The 16,702-nt window shown below is 41.9% G+C and overlaps 1 pseudogene; it reads right to left on the bottom strand.

Annotated features, from left to right (window-relative positions):
• Positions 1-10,718: 10,718 nt before the first annotated feature.
• LOC130036999 (uncharacterized) lies at positions 10,719-10,815 on the bottom strand (annotated as a pseudogene).
• Between the last annotated feature and the right edge of the window lie 5,887 nt (positions 10,816-16,702).

Here is a 16,702-nt window from a genome sequence, read left to right as displayed (position 1 = left end):
TCTATGAAGTTCCTGAGCTGTTGTTTGTCTGTGAAACTGTGTGTTGTTCCTTCTATTATGAATGAGAGTCTCGCTGGGTAAAGTATTTTTGGAGAGGCATTTATTTCATTGAGTTTTTTCACTATGTCCCACCACTGTTTTCGGGCCATGAGGGTTTCATCAGAAAAATCAGCTGTGAATTTTAAGGATGCTCCTTTGTAAGAGATTTCTTTCTTCGATCTTGCTGCTTTCAGAATTTTGTCTCTGTCTAAGGTTTTGGTCATTTTGATCAGAATGTGTCTTGGGGTATTTTTATTCGGATTTCTTCTAGCTGGTACCCTTCGGGCCTCCTGAATGTGGTCACAAGTTTTCTTCAGCTCTGGAAATGTTGTAGCAATGATGTCTTTGACAGTTTCTTCTTCATCGAGGTTTTCTTCCTGTCCCTCTGGGACTCCAATAATTCTTATGTTACCCCTCTTGGCTTCATCACGATCTTCTCTTGCCATCTGTTCCCGAATTGTGAGTCTCTTTTCCATTTTCTGCTCTTTTCTGGAGAGTCTCTGAACTTCATCTTCGAGCTCACTGATTCTGTTCTCAGCCGCTGTTACTCTGCTGCTGAGGCCTTCCACTGAGCTTTTCAATTCGCCTACGAGATTTTTCAGGTCTGACATTTCTGATTGCATTTTCCTCATTTCTGCCTTCAGATCCTCTTGTCTTCTATTGGCATTGCTTTCCATTGTTTCTTTTAATTCCCTAAGCATCCTAAGTAGCTCCCTTCTGAATTCCTTGTCAGAGAGGTTGTCTAACACTACAGTACTGTTGGTGTCATCTGGGCTAGACTCTTCAATGTGAATGTTTGGTGGGCTTTTGCGTTGCTTTACCATTGTGAGAGGTGTGGTTTAGTCCTTCACGTTCAGTGTTACTATTCTGCTTGATATGCAGTGTGAGTTAAGATAGGCTTATGAGTTATTGGCAACTGTGTTTCTAGTGGCTGAGCTAAAATAGAGAAGTTTCCATCTAAGAAGTTAGCTTATGGTTCCTATGGCATATGTAGTGGGAAAATATTTCGCGGCCGCATAAGCGGCCGTGGCTCCGGAAAGAGTCCCTGGCACTGCGCGAGGAGTTGGGAATGTCTCCTGTTTGGAATTGGAGCCGTTCAGCTTTGTTGCCCAGAGCTGGGCCTCTGTGCCCGTCCCACGCGGATCAGGGGTTGAAAACCGGCTGTCTAGGGGCTGTTTCTAGCTGCGCGTGCCCAGAGAGGAACCCAGGCTCTTGGGGGCGGGCTGTACCTGTTGGAATTGGAGCCGTTCAGCTTTGTTGCCCAGAGCTGGGACTCTGTGCCCGTCCCACGCGGATCAGGGGTTGAAAACCGGCTGTCTAGGGGCTGTTTCTAGCTGCGCGTGCCCAGAGAGGAACCCAGGCTCTTGGGGGCGGGCTGTACCTGTTGGAATTGGAGCCGTTCAGCTTTGTTGCCCAGAGCTGGGCCTCTGTGCCCGTCCCACGCGGATCAGGGGTTGAAAACCGGCTGTCTAGGGGCTGTTTCTAGCTGCGCGTGCCCAGAGAGGAACCCAGGCCCTTGGGGGCGGGCTGTACCTGTTGGAATTGGAGCCGTCCAGCTTTGTTGCCCAGAGCTGGGCCTCTGTGCCCGTCCCACGCGGATCAGGGGTTGAAAACCGGCTGTCTAGGGGCTGTTTCTAGCTGCGCGTGCCCAGAGAGGAACCCAGGCTCTTGGGGGCGGGCTGTACCTGTTGGAATTGGAGCCGTCCAGCTTTGTTGCCCAGAGCTGGGCCTCTGTGCCCGTCCCACGCGGATCAGGGGTTGAAAACCGGCTGTCTAGGGGCTGTTTCTAGCTGCGCGTGCCCAGAGAGGAACCCAGGCCCTTGGGGGCGGGCTGTACCTGTTGGAATTGGAGCCGTTCAGCTTTGTTGCCCAGAGCTGGGCCTCTGTGCCCGTCCCACGCGGATCAGGGGTTGAAAACCGGCTGTCTAGGGGCTGTTTCTAGCTGCGCGTGCCCAGAGAGGAACCCAGGCCCTTGGGGGCGGGCTGTACCTGTTGGAATTGGAGCCGTTCAGCTTTGTTGCCCAGAGCTGGGCCTCTGTGCCCGTCCCACGCGGATCAGGGGTTGAAAACCGGCTGTCTAGGGGCTGTTTCTAGCTGCGCGTGCCCAGAGAGGAACCCAGGCCCTTGGGGGCCGGCTGTATCTGTTGGAATTGGAGCCGTCCAGCTTTGTTGCCCAGAGCTGGGCCTCTGTGCCCGTCCCACGCGGATCAGGGGTTGAAAACCGGCTGTCTAGGGGCTGTTTCTAGCTGCGCGTGCCCAGAGAGGAACCCAGGCTCTTGGGGGCGGGCTGTACCTGTTGGAATTGGAGCCGTCCAGCTTTGTTGCCCAGAGCTGGGCCTCTGTGCCTGTCCCACGCGGATCAGGGGTTGAAAACCGGCTGTCTAGGGGCTGTTTCTAGCTACGCGTGCCCAGAGAGGAACCCAGGCCCTTGGGGGCGGGCTGTACCTGTTGGAATTGCAGCCGTTCAGCTTTGTTGCCCAGAGCTGGGCCTCTGTGCCCGTCCCACGCGGATCAGGGGTTGAAAACTGGCTGTCTGGGGGCTGTTTCTAGCTGCGCGTGCCTAGAGAGGAACCCAGGCCCTTGGGGGCGGGCTGTACCTGTTGGAATTGGAGCCGTTCAGCTTTGTTGCCCAGAGCTGGGCCTCTGTGCCCGTCCCACGCGGATCAGGGGTTGAAAACCGGCTGTCTAGGGGCTGTTTCTAGCTGCGCGTGCCCAGAGAGGAACCCAGGCTCTTGGGGGCGGGCTGTACCTGATTTTGGAGTCAATTTATATGACAGTTCATTAAGACACAGAAATTTTCAGCACTTCTCTTGTTTAAAAGTATAGTGTTACACCATATCTCTCTCACATTATTTTTATTTCTGATAGTTTGACACAAAAGATAAGTCAAAATCATAGATAAATGTAAATTATTTAAATACTGTATTGATTATTTAAAATTACATTATAGAATTACTAGAATTTCATAAATTTTAAGATTATGGATAATCAACATGCATGTATCACATTACACTCACAATTGAAAGGCCTCCTCTGTCATTCATTATTGTTCAGTTTTTCCACTTTGATAACACCTTTCCATCTGGTAACTAAATAGTCTTATAGTTCTAAAGTTTGTTTTTATGGCTTTGAAAAAATCCAAATTATACAATTTTTAACATTGGATGAAACTAGAGGATATCATGCATGTAAAGTTAGCCTTAAGGAAAGGAACAGATACAGAGAGAGTTTTCTCATATGTGGGATGTAAAGACACACAGCAAGGTCGCAACAAAGGTTCAAGGGCAATGTAAGGGGAGAACTGATCCACACAATTGAGTCAGGGGATTGGGACTGAGGGTTTCTGGGGTTTTGGGGGGAGAGGGAGGGTTTATTTTTTGAGAGAATGAGGAGTGTCATGTTGGAATAATGTGTATGAGGAACCATTGTTAATTGAATTATAAATCATAGAATATTAATATTGTTTTAGACATTTGTCTGTCTCATTTTATTCTTTTAATTTGTTTTCTCCATATGCCACATATGCATGAACTTGTATGATGCCTATCTCTCTCTGCCTGGCTTATGTCACTAAACATAATATCCTCATGTTATGCTTTTTTATACAAATAATAAGAAGATTTCACTTCATACAACTGAGTAGGATTCCATTGCTTTACACCCTTTCATTTTCAAAATTTGGGTTTTAAAACATACAAATATTGATTTTAACAATGCTCTGGTGTTTTAAAATTTTTAGTTCAGTGAAGAAAAGGTAAAGGCCCTCCCGTTGATCGTCGATTTGCTCGAGCGGGCCCAGTAACGTCTCCATTGGAGACTTTGTTGTTACTGTGTTTGGCATATCGAATACTCTCGGTAGCTTGCCGGGCTCTCTGAGAGTGGCAGAGGAATCGAACTCGGGTCGGTCATGTTGACCGCTTGTAAGGCGAACGCCCTACCGCTGTGAAGAAAAATAGATTTTATTGAACAACACTTAGAAACTTGTGAAACAGGCATTGGGTGGAATGGAATGGAATATATGTTCAAGAGAGACCACTCGTTTTACAAAGCAAGCAAAGAGTGACATACAGAAAGAAAGCACGGTATTTCTTCAAGGGAGAACACAAGCTTGAGGACCAAGCCCACTCTGGTAGTTTAGGAATAAGAACTTCGAGTGGTATGAACTTAACTTGTACACTTTAGGGGAGAACCTGAGTGAAACAAATAGAAGTACGTTCAGGAGAATGATAAACTGGAGTCTATACTTGGAGTGAGGAGGGTAGAGAGTTCTTTGGGGAGATCTGGACTATGGAGAACAGTAATATTATAACATTAATGATAGTATCTTACCGTGGGATTCCAAAAAAATCTTTAACAGTGGTGTCAGAAATGATAACATTCTTAGGTATTTGGATTTCCTGTGGAAACTACTGGAAAGCTGAGTTTATGCTCTGGATGCCTCTGCCTGAAACAAGGTCAACAAATCATGAATGAAAAATTACAAGTTACATGGATCAAGGATTCTGATCCCAGTGGAAGGCTAGCTTTTGGGTGGACAATTTCTACTGCTGGCCTGATGTAGATTCTGATCCTGGGATACGTAACAGAAAGGAGGTAGTGACAGGTATCCTCAGAAGTGAAGCCTCTGAGACAGAATTCATTCATACCAACTTATGGCATGAATGTTTGCTCATGGCTGCTACCATTATAACATGCCATTCAATGATTCTGTGGTTTCAATTTACTGTGTCAATGTAAAGATGAAGTTTCTAAATCGAAGGTAAAAATCTGAGGCCCTCAAGATGATGAATTATGGAGAGGGGGGGTGGAGCTGGAGCTATAGTACAGCAGGTAGGGCATTTGCCTTGCACATGGCCTACCCAGGTTAGATTCCCAGCATCCTGTATGGTCCCCCCAAGCACCGTGAGGAGTAATTCCTGACTGCAGAGCCAGGAGTAACACCTGTGCATCGTCAGGTGTGACCCAAAAACGCAAAAACAAAAAGATGATGCCTTACCTTTAGATATTTTGCAGTCAAATAGAAACAGCCAGGAAGCTCACCAGAAAAGAGTTCTCCTGGGTCGAAAACATCATCACCTCTGGCGTGAGAGCATAGAGAAAATAACGTTTCCATTTTATGCCATGTTAAAGCAAGCCAGACATGATCTTGGAAAGTTTGTCAAAGGAAAGCATGGCTATAGGAAGGATAAGATGACAACTGTATCTTAGAGGTAAAATATACAAGTGAAGAAAAGGTCAAGAATTAGGCGGTACGATGGTGACCAGGTATACTAAGAAAAGCATTTTTTAAAAAATAAAATGCAATGAGACATCAAAAAAGACCTTTTTAAATGTTTAAGAACAGGGATATAACTCAGGGATAGAGCATTTGTCTTCCATTGTATGATGATCTGGGATTGATCCTTAGCATTGCAAACAGCATTATTTTTTAATTTTTAATTTCTTTCATTCTTGTTTATTTGCTTGCTTGTTTTTCTTGTTTTTTTTTTGGATCGCACCTGGCTATGCATAGGGGTTATTTTTAATTTTTAAAAAAATTATAATTTTTATTTTTTACCTGTGGTTTAAAATGAAATCTAAAATATTTTAGAGTAAATATATGTGAAGAAGAATAAAATTCACGGGAACTATTTAGTGTTCTTAACGATACAGCAGTCAGAATTTTGAGGTTAATTTTATGGGTAGTGCATAAATAATTTTTCCCCATTATGTGGGCTGTGTTTTTATGATGGTCACCATTTTTTCTAAGTTGCAGAAACGTCTCAGTTTAATGTAGTCTCATTTGTTTATCTTCTTTTCTTCTTCCTTGGTTAGTGGTGTTTCATTCTAGAAGTTTCCCTCAGCTTTAATGTCATGGAGGGATCGTCCCACATTTTTCTCCATATATCTTAAGAATTCAGGTATGATATTGAGGTTTTTAATACATTTGATCTGACTTTGTGCCTGGCACTATAAAGAGGTCTGAGTTCAATTTTTTTTTTTTTTGCCTGTTGCTGTCCAGGTTTTCCAGCACCACTTGTTGAAGAGACTTCTTTGCTCAACTTCATATTTCTTGAGCCTTTATGAAAGATTAGGTAATAATAATCTGAGGGCCAGCGTCAGGATATTTGACTATATTCCATTGATGTGAGGCCTGTCTTTATCTGAATATCATGATATTTTGATTACTACGACTTTGTAGTAGGGTTGCAAGTTGGGGAAGCTGTTCCCTTCTTCTTTTTAACAAATATTGCTTTAGCTTTTCATGGGAGTTTATTGTTGTGTATGAGTTTCAAGAGTATTTAATCTATTTCTTTGAAAAATGTTATGGCTATCCTTATAGGAAGTGCAGTAAATCTTTATAGAGCTTTGGTGTGTATTGCCATTTTGACAGTGTTAATCCTCTCAATCCATGAGCATGGGATGTGATTCCATTTCCTCATATACTCTCTTATTTCGTGAAGTAGAGTTTTTAGGGTTTTTTTTTTGTATAGTTCCTTAAAATTTTATCATTTATCACTTAATTTCCCCTTAGTCGTCGATTTGCTCGAGCGGGCGCCAGTAACATCTCCATTTGTCCCTGTCGCGTGCTAGAGTAGCCCAATGGAATCTGTTCGAACCGGGAACATGAAGGGCCTCAAACCGATCTTTCATGATCTTGACGAAGAAGTCTGACCATCTGGAAGGTGGGCGGCCACGCGGTCTTTTGACATCCCATGGAATCCAGTCGGTAACAGCTCTAGTCCAGCGGTCGTCTCTAAATCTCATTACGTGACCAGCCCATCTGATTTTCGACTCCTTAGCATAAGAGACAGCGTCCCTGATTCTTGATCGGCAACGGATGTCAGAACTCCAGATTATCTCTCTCATTTGAGTGAAACCTGATATTCCAAGCATAGCTCTTTCAATTCTTCTTTGGGAGACCTGAATACTGTTCTCATCTTGTTTGCATAGGGCCCAGGTCTCTGAGGCAGATGTTAATGCAGGAAGAACAGTGGAATCAAAGAGATGTGCCCAGAGCCGGAGGTTCTTCTTCCTCTTAGCTATTTCTTTGACGTTTTTGAAGGCGTTCCAAGCTGCTCTCTTCCTCCTGCACAGCTCGGGTGCCAGGTCATTTGTCTTGTTGACCTCTCGATCTAGGTACACATAGCTGTTGCATTCGGAGATAGTCCTTCAATTGAGAGTGAATGGGGCATCAGGAACAAGGCTGTTTCGCATAAACATTATTTTCCTAAGATTCAGCTGTAGTCCTACCTTTCCACACTCACGGTCAAAGTTGGCCAGCATTTGTGCCGCTTGGCCGATGCTTGGTGTTATTAAAACAATGTCATCAGCAAAGTGGAGGTGGTGTAGTTGCCGACAATCTATCTTCATTCCCATTCCTTCCCATTCCAGTCGTCGCATGATGTTCTCGAAGGTGGCACTGAAGAGTTTCAGTGAAAGGGTATCACCCTGCCACATCCCTCTCTTGACATCAACGATCACTTCTTTGTAGAATGGTGAGATACTGCTAGTGAATCTGTAATACAGCTCACGGAGGATCCTGATGTACTGGTCTTGAATGCCCTGATTGGCTAGGGCTTCAATGACCACTTCCGTCTCAACAGAATCAAAGGCCTTCTTTAAATCAATGAACGTTAAACAGCGGCATCTTGAACTCCAGAGAAACTTCAATGAGCTTGGTTATCATGTGGATATGGTCGATGGTGCTGAATCCTTTGCAGAACCCTGCTTTCTTGCATGGTTGTCCTTCATCTAGTGTTCTGCCAATCCTATTTAGGATGACTCCAGTGAACAACTTGTAGATGACAGACAATAGGCAGATCCGGCGATAGTTGCCAATGCCATGGATGTCTCCCTTCTTGAACAGTAGTACGGTCCTGCTTGTTTTCCTTTGGGACGGAAACTTGCATTCAGACAGGTAGCGAGTGAAGAGCCGAGCCAGTGTATTGATAAGTACTGACTGCAGGTTCTTCAGGTGTTCAGGTCTGACCTTGTCTGGGCCGAGTGCTATTTGTTTCTTTACCAACGAAATGGCGTGTCAGATTTCGGAAGGGAGAACATTGGGAACAACATATCCATCCTGTGGAATTTGGTATGTAGGCAAGTGGACATGGCTATTGAAGAGATTTGAGTAGAAATCATGGTAATCTTCTCCACTGCCGTTCTGGAGGATGTGATGGATCCATCAGGACGTCGGAGGGCAGTCATCTTGGTCTTATAGTTGGCGAAGGACAGGCAGGCATTAGGAATACTTTTCCTGGCTTCTGCCGCATCTACCAGTACTTCTGCTCTTCTCTCTTTTAGGTCTTCCTTGATCGCATCTCTGCACTGCTTTGCACGCTCACACGTTAGCTTGCGGTCAGCTGAGGCATGCGCCAAACCATGCTGGCGAATTAGCTCAAGAGTTTTCGAAGATAGGCAATTTTTTGTGGCTATCTCTCTCTTGGTGTTCCTCGCACATTCATGGAGGTGCTGAACCAGTGGATTGTATTCCTCGTCAATGTTGTCAACAATGGCAGCTTCCCATGTTGCCGCAATAGTACCAAAGTATAGTTCCTTAACATTTTAGTTGATTCTAATATACTCGATTTTCTGAGGTATTATTGTGAATGGGATTGTTTTTCTCTATCTCTTTTTTTCTCTTTCATTTGAAATATATGGGAAAGCCATGGACTACCGGATATTGATTTTGTAATATGCTACTTTACGAAACAAATCTATTGTTCCCAGGAGCTTTTTTGTAGATTCTTTGGGATTTTCCAAGTATAGTATCATGTCATCTCCAAATAGTAAAAGCTTGAGTTCTTCCTTTTTTATATGGATGCCCTTGGTATCTTTTCTTTTTACCGAAATCCTATGGCAAGTACTTCAAGTACTATGTTGAATAGGTGTGGTGAGAGTGGGTAACTTGTTTTGTGCCTAATTGTATTCTGGGATTCTAGCTCATTGATTTCTGCTCCAAGTCTTTAGTTTTCTCCCCGTTGAGAATAATGCTTGCTGTGGGTTTGTGGTCGTTTGTTTTGACTAGATTGAAGAAAGTACTTTCAACTCCCATTTTGTTGAGAGTTTTTCATCATGTATGGGTGCTGGATCTCATCACATGCTTTATCTACATCTATCGATATGATGACATGACTTTTATCTTTATTTTATTGAGATGGTGTATTCTGTTGATTGACTAGAGAATGTTAAGCCATCCTTGCATCCCCAAGATAAACCTACTTGGTCATAGTGTGTGATCTTTTGTTGAGTTTCTGGATTCTCTTTGCTGGTATTTTCTTGAGAATCTGTGTATCTGTATTCATCAAGGAAATAGGTCTGTAATTTTCATTTTTTGTGGTGTCTCTGTCTGTTTTGAGTATTAGGGTGATCTTTGTCTCATAGAAACTATTTGGGAGCATTTCTGTTTCTTCAATTTCCTGGAAAATTTTGAAAAATGTTGGCAGCAGTTCCTCTTTAAAGGATTGAAATATTTCACTATTGAATCCATATGGGCCACGGATTCTGTTTGGGGGGATATTTTGACCATCATTTCAATTTCCTTGGTAGTGATAGGTTCAAGTATTCCAAATCTTCTTGGTTCAGCCTTGGGAGGTAATTGGAATCCATTAATTTATCAATTTATTCAAGATTCTCTCATTTCCTGCTGCAAAGATTCTCAAAATAATCTCTGATGATCCTATGGATTTCTGTAGTTTCTATTAGGATACCCCCCTTTGCATTTCTGATTCGATTTATTAGAATTCTTTCTGTTTCTTTGAGAGGCTTCTAGAGGTTTATTGATCTTGTTTATTTTCTCAAATAACAAGCTTTTGCTTTTATTGGTCTTCTGGATTGTATTTTGGGATTCTAGCTCATTGATTTCTACTACAAATTTTATTATTTCCTTGCTCCAGCCTAGTTTGCACTCCTTTTGTTGGTCATTTTCCAAAATCTTGAGCTCTAATTTATTCATGTAGGCCCTTTCTTTCTTCTTGATGAATTCTGGCAGAGCTATAGTCTTTCCTCTTAACACTGCTTTTGCTGTGTCCCACAAGTTCTGCTAGCTCGCGTCCTCATTCTCATTTGTTTCTGGAACCTTTTTATTTCCTCTTTGATTTCTTCTCTAAGCCAACGGTTGTTCATTACTTCCCTTAAATACAATATTTCCTTGCTGAGATTTAGTCTGTATGATCTATTGAGAAGTGACAAAGTAGTGTTGAAATATCCACCTAGTACTGTTTTGCTATCAATGTTTTTTTTTAAGTCTATTAGAAGTTGTTTTTAAGTAATTTGCTGGTCTGTCATTGAGCATCTACATTGAGGAGGGTGAGTTCTTTCTGATGTAAAGATCCCATGATCGTGAAGAATGACATTCACTGTCTCTTATAACATTTAGCCTGAAGTCCACGTGGTCTGATACTAGTATGGCTACTCCAGCTTTGTGGAGGTGTTCTTTTCTTGAAGACTTGTTTTCCAGCCTTTTACTTTTAGCCCATGGTTGCTTTGATTGCTCAGATGTGTTTCTTGCAGGCATCAGAATGTTGGGTTCAGTTTTCTAATTCATCTTCCTATTCTGTGCCTCTGAATTGGCACATTTAGTCCATAGACATTGAGAGAGATTGTTGTTATGGGGATTTGTGCTATCTTTATGTAGAATTTTTGTACTTGTGGGGATTGCCTTAGCTTAAAGTAGCCGTGTTAGTTCTTCTTGCAACAAAAATATGGAGCTCTTTACAAGTTTGCATGTCGTCTCTGTGCAAGGACCATGATAATCTCTGTATCATTTCAATTTTAGTATATGTGTAACCAAACCTAGTAGGAGTTAATTTTTCTCTTCTGATTACTTTGAGTGTTGTCCTTACTTACCCTATGGCAGAGAGTGGTACCTAATCAAGGAAAGTATTTCAAAGCAGCTTGATAGATTTAGAACTTTAATGTCCCAGAAAGAAAAATATGGTTTTTACCATATTATCTTTTACCATAATCAAGGCATCAGTTTTACAAAATAATTCTTTTAGACGATGTTATATGAGTCCTGTTTAATGCACTTCCCTGAAACCTTCATTAATACCATTAAACTAGAGCCTTTTGCTGTTCTCACCGCAGTCCCGCGTACATCTCCAGGAAAAGGTGGATGGTGTTGTCTGCACTTTGACCACCTTGAATGTAAGTAGGATTTTTCTCCTGAAGGAAGAGGTGAGGAGCATATTGATGATTTCATTCCACATTATTATAAGTTCAACTTGAACGGAAGTTGAGACTCATGAGGCTCCTGTAAAGGACAGAAAAAAGGGTCTCAGTGAAGTTTAATGGCCAACACAAATTAACATCACAGATGACTCAAAGCAGCCTGTGTTCTTCTTTGTGTATAGTGAGTTTCATACCTAATGATAGTGATTCTTAGCCATGACACACGGGCAAAACAGACCTATAATTAAAAATCTAGTTCTCTGAGCAGAGTGGGGTTTCTTAGGTGATTGAACAAGTGTGCAGTAATTTATTACTAAGCACATACGTAGTTTGAATGATGTGTACTTTTTGATCTAAACTTAATTCCAAATATGTCTAAAATGACAGTCTCCTGACCCCGCACCTGGCTTTCTTCACCGGGGTCCCTTGGAGGGGGTGTGTTGAGTTTCCCTCACCGCGCCGAGCAGAGCCCTGGCACATGAAGACCTCTGCAACCAGCCATAGGTACGCTTTAGACCACTCTCCCCAAGCTTGAAGGTGCCTCATGCATGAACGAATCTGACAGAGGAACCCAGGTGTGCGCAACCGGGCGATGAGATCTCCAAGGCTGCTCAGATCAAGACTGGGCCCCCTCCAACCAGATCCCCCATCTCCTAGTAGCTAAGTGTTACAACCACGAACTGCCCCTGGAGCCATGTAATCCCATCAATGGCCAAGATACAGAGACTGGATTTTGTTGATAAGACAACAACAATTATTGTCCAGTTCTCACTCTGAGAGAACCTGGTAGGCATCTGCGAGTATCTTGCCCTTGCGTTTACCAGTCATTTACACTTCTTTCAATACAGATTATATGATCATGGTTTATGCTTATTTTTACTATTGAAGTTTAATAGCTAAATACTGATTTTTTAACAGCACTAATTTATTAAAAACATTCATCCTTGGCCTATCATATTAATTGCCAGTATTTGTTGGTTTTGCTTGTTTTTTGATTACTTAAATTGGTTTTGATCCTTTTCTTTCAGGTTGAAAAATTTTGACACAAATGAGTATATGTTTTTCTTTATCTTCTACAGTTTTAAACTGAGAACAACTGTTTGTTTTGTACAAATAAGATACCTGTGCATTTACTATTTCTTCTCATTTTATTTACATTTTAACACATCTCGATTCATCTACAAATTATCCTAGTAAGTGTTCTCATATTGAAAGAAACCACCAATTTTTTCAATCATAGCACTGTAGCACTGTCCTCCCGCGGTTCATCCATTTGCTCGAGCGGGAACCAGTAACATCTTACAGCAAATTGTGACACTTGTTGTCACTGGCTTTAGCCTATCGAATAGGTCATGGGTAGCTTGCCAGGCTCTTGCTATGTGGACGAGATATTCTGGGTAGCTTGCCGGGCAGAGGAATCGGAATCAGGATTGGCCTCCTGCAAGGCAAATGCCCAACCCGCTGTGCTGTAAACGTTATCTAAAATATACTATTAATAACAAATGTTGTTTCTTTAACAGTGCAATATAAACAATTATTAGGTAATTTTCATGATTTGTTAATGAAATAGCTAAGCTCTTGAGTATAATGGGAGTATTTTTCTAACACAAGAGTCTGACGAAGGTGAAACTGTTATAACCGTCTTGTAGGATTCCATCTCCCTAGCCTGCTTCATTCTACCCCGCTCTCTATCCAATCCGGTCTTCTTCTTGGGATTCTGACCTCCTGATTGGCTAGCCTCTACCTTTCACCTGCCTACTTTATGACATCATTCTCCCACAAACCAACCACCAACTGGTAGAATCTTGGGGGTCCCATGTAGTTGCTTGTAAATAAATTTGAATCATCATGGCAAGTGACGAGTGATCAATGACCAATCACCAGTGAGCAGTCGTCTCTACTGAAGACTTGCGGTCTTAAGCCGCTTCAGTGTTCAGACGTACTCTCGTACCGTCTCCTCTTCTCGTCTACCTTTCATCGTTATTTCCTCTTCTCTGACCATGTCAGGTAAGGAATAATACTTTTCAAAGCTTTTCATTAGATTTATCATCCCTAAACTTAGCAGTCAAGGAAAAACAGCACGTAGTAATGAAAGAAAGTATTCAAGTCGAATTTGATAAGCCTCATTTTAGCTTGACTTTGACATTTGCTGTGTGATTTTAGACACTGGCTTACTTTCTCTCACATATAAAGTGTTTTTCCTCATTGATTACATTCTATTTTAGACATACTTAGGAGCTCAAATACACAAACACACATACACACACACGCATATATATATATGGGTCAATTCTCTGTGTTTCTTTTTCCTTTTAATAGTGAATTTTACATGATATTCACTGAAAACAAGTAAATCAGAGAAAGTATTTTTACAGAAACAGAAAATATAGATGCTGTGAAAAACTGTTAATATATACTAGCATGTGTTCTCTGTAATGGTCTCTCCACTTGTATTTATACATCAGTATTTTGAATATAGTGATATTACAAAGTAATAATCATTGATCTTTGAGTTTTCTATTTAAACCAGGTAATAAGAAAATATGGGGCATGGGGAAGGTGTGGAGTGCTGAGCGTTAGGGAGGCAAGCCCTCAAAGGTAAGCAAGTTTGGGATCACTTTCATAAAACATTGACCAATCGACACCAAGACAATATGAGGGAGAAAAAATAGGAAAGAACGAAAGAAAGAAGGATAGAAAGAAAGAAAGAAAGAAAGAAAGAAAGAAAGAAAGAAAGAAAGAAAGAAAGAAGAATAGGGACTTCGATTATCAAGGAAGGGGAAAACCTTTGGACATAAAGTTGAAGAGAACCAAAGACTTAACATCAAAAAAGAAAGAATATATATGAAATATGCTGAGAATAATCCACTGAGAGCAAGTCAAAGAATTTTACTTCAATAAATGTCAGGACTAGAAAATATACTATGCCTTCAATAGGTTACCAGTAGGAAAAGCTCTTTATCAGAAAGCCATCCTTGCTGGATATTTTCCTTATTATTTCTTAGAACACAGTACTTGGTACTTGACAATTTGGAGTATAAACACGCTTAATAAATGATGCTCCCCATAAATAGCTAATAGTGCTTATCTAGGGCGGTGGAAGACACAGAATCTTCAATGTTTTTTATTATGTTCTGGTTTTTAAGTTCATGTATGCGTTGCCTGTTAAAATAAAAAAAATGGTATATTCTAACTTGAATCAGGAGATTTGATTCATCGGTGTGGTCAGTAGATTCCAGGTTAAAGCTGCTTGTCATCTTTACAAATATTATTTCATGTGATTTTTTCTTCCTAACATGAGAGTAGTTTGATAATAGTCAACTTTTGTTTTTAGATCCTAAGAGGAAAGAGAAAAGTCAAGTCTCACATGACAAATTACACATTTTTGTCATATTTCTGAATTCTGAGTTTTCCTACATAAAGATATTTTATGGGATTTTGGTCCGCATTTATTAAACATTGAGAAGAAAGTTTTCCTGTTTGATAAAGATAATTCTAATCTAGGCATTGGAAGTAAATTTGCAATATTTTGTCATCACTTTTTAAATGGTCTTTTCTGTTTCTTCTGTGATCAAGTTAAATCCTCTGCTATGTTTAACACATGTTGTTTGCTGGTTAATATTCAAAGGTACTGATGAGTATAATTTTTTGTAATTTTGAAGTTTCTTTCTGTATTTTACTCATTTAAAACATTTCTTGTCTGGGAGAAGGGAGGGAGGAGAGCGAGGATCACCAGCGACCCCAAACCCCAGCGCGCGTCCAGATCCGGAGCAGTGCACCCGGCAGCACACCGGCCCCTCCCATCCAGGTGGGTTGGAGGACCGGAGCGGAGCCCCGCCCCTGAACCCAGACGCGCGGCCAGCGGAGCGAGCCCAGCCGGAGAAGGGAGGGAGGAGAGCGAGGATCCCCAGCGACCCCAAGCCCCAGCGCGCGTCCAGATCCGGAGCAGCGCATCCGGCAGCACACCGGCCCCTCCCATCCAGGTATATCACTCACTTCAATCAACTTGGACCTGCATCCTTTCATCCTTTTCATCAACTTGTTACCTAATACCAAACAAAATTTCTCACCTCTTCTACTACAATTCAACAAAATCCCACTCGCCTACTCCATTTCCAACAAAAGTTCAGTTCGAAAACAGCTATACAAGTTCAGTAGTAAATAGTAACGCCTCCAAAAGTTTCACTCAATGTCAGTTATAAAACAAAGAATAACGCCTGATTGAGAAGAATGTCAGACTCAGAAAGGTAAAGAGGCGCATCTAGCAGCAACAAAGCTGGACGGCTCCTGGCAGCCTCTCCTCACTCAACTAGAACAGTAGCAGCGAGTGTGACGGACCAAACCACACTGGTCACAATGGTAAAGCAACGCAAAAGCCCACCAAACGTTCTTATTCACGAGGCTAGCCCAGACGACACCAACAGTACTATAGCGATAGACAACCTCTCTGACAAGGAATTCAGAATGGAGCTACTCAGGATGCTTAGGGAACTAAAAGAAACAATGGAAACCAATGCCAATAAAAGACAAGAGGATTTGAAGGCAGAAATGAGGAAAATGCAATCGGAAATGTCGGACCTGAAAAACCTGGTAACCGAATTGAAAACCTCAGTGGAAGGCCTCAGCAGCAGAGTAACAGCGGCTGAGAACAGAAACAGTGAGCTCGAAGATCAAGTTCAGAGTCTTGTCAGAAAAGAGCAGAAAATGGAAAAGAGACTAACAGTTCAAGAACAGATGGCAAGAGAAGATCGTGATGAAGCCAAGAGGGGTAACATAAGAATTATTGGAGTCCCAGAGGGACGGGAAGAAAACCTTGATGAAGAAGAAACTGTCAAAGAAATCATTGCTACAGCGTTTCCAGAGCTGAAGAAAACTTCTGACCACATCCAGGAGGCCCGAAGGGTACCGGCTAGAAGAAATCCGAATAAGAATACCCCAAGACACATCCTGATCAAAATGACCAAAACTTTAGACAGAGACAAAATTCTGAAAGCAGCAAGATCGAAGAAAGAAATCTCTTACAAAGGAGCATCCTTAAAACTCACTGTTGATTTTTCTGATGAAACCCTCAGGGCCCGAAAACAGTGGTGGGACATAGTGAAAAAACTCAATGAAATAAATGCCTCCCCAAAAATACTTTACCCAGCGAGACTCTCATTCATAATAGAAGGAACAACACACAGTTTCACGGACAAACAACAGCTCAGGAACTTCATAGACTCAAATCCATGGTTACAAGTACAACTAAATGGGCTACTTTAAGGCAAGACAGACCTCTCAAATACACCAAATTTCAACAGAACAATGGGACAAAATCCCATAACAATAATCTCTCTCAATGTCAATGGGCTAAACGCACCAATTAAAAGACATAGAGTGGCAGGATGGATTAGAAAATTGAACCCAACATTCTGCTGCCTGCAAGAAACACATCTCAATAGTCAAAGCAAACACAGACTCAGAGTCAAAGGCTGGAAAACAATCCTACAGGCAAACAGCTCCCAGAAAA

Source organism: Sorex fumeus, unplaced genomic scaffold (assembly GCF_029834395.1).
Source record: "Sorex fumeus unplaced genomic scaffold, SorFum_2.1 ptg000070l, whole genome shotgun sequence".
In the NCBI taxonomy this organism is placed as follows: domain Eukaryota; kingdom Metazoa; phylum Chordata; class Mammalia; order Eulipotyphla; family Soricidae; genus Sorex; species Sorex fumeus.
Note: the sequence above shows the minus strand (reverse complement) of the source record. Positions and strands in the feature narration are given on the sequence as shown.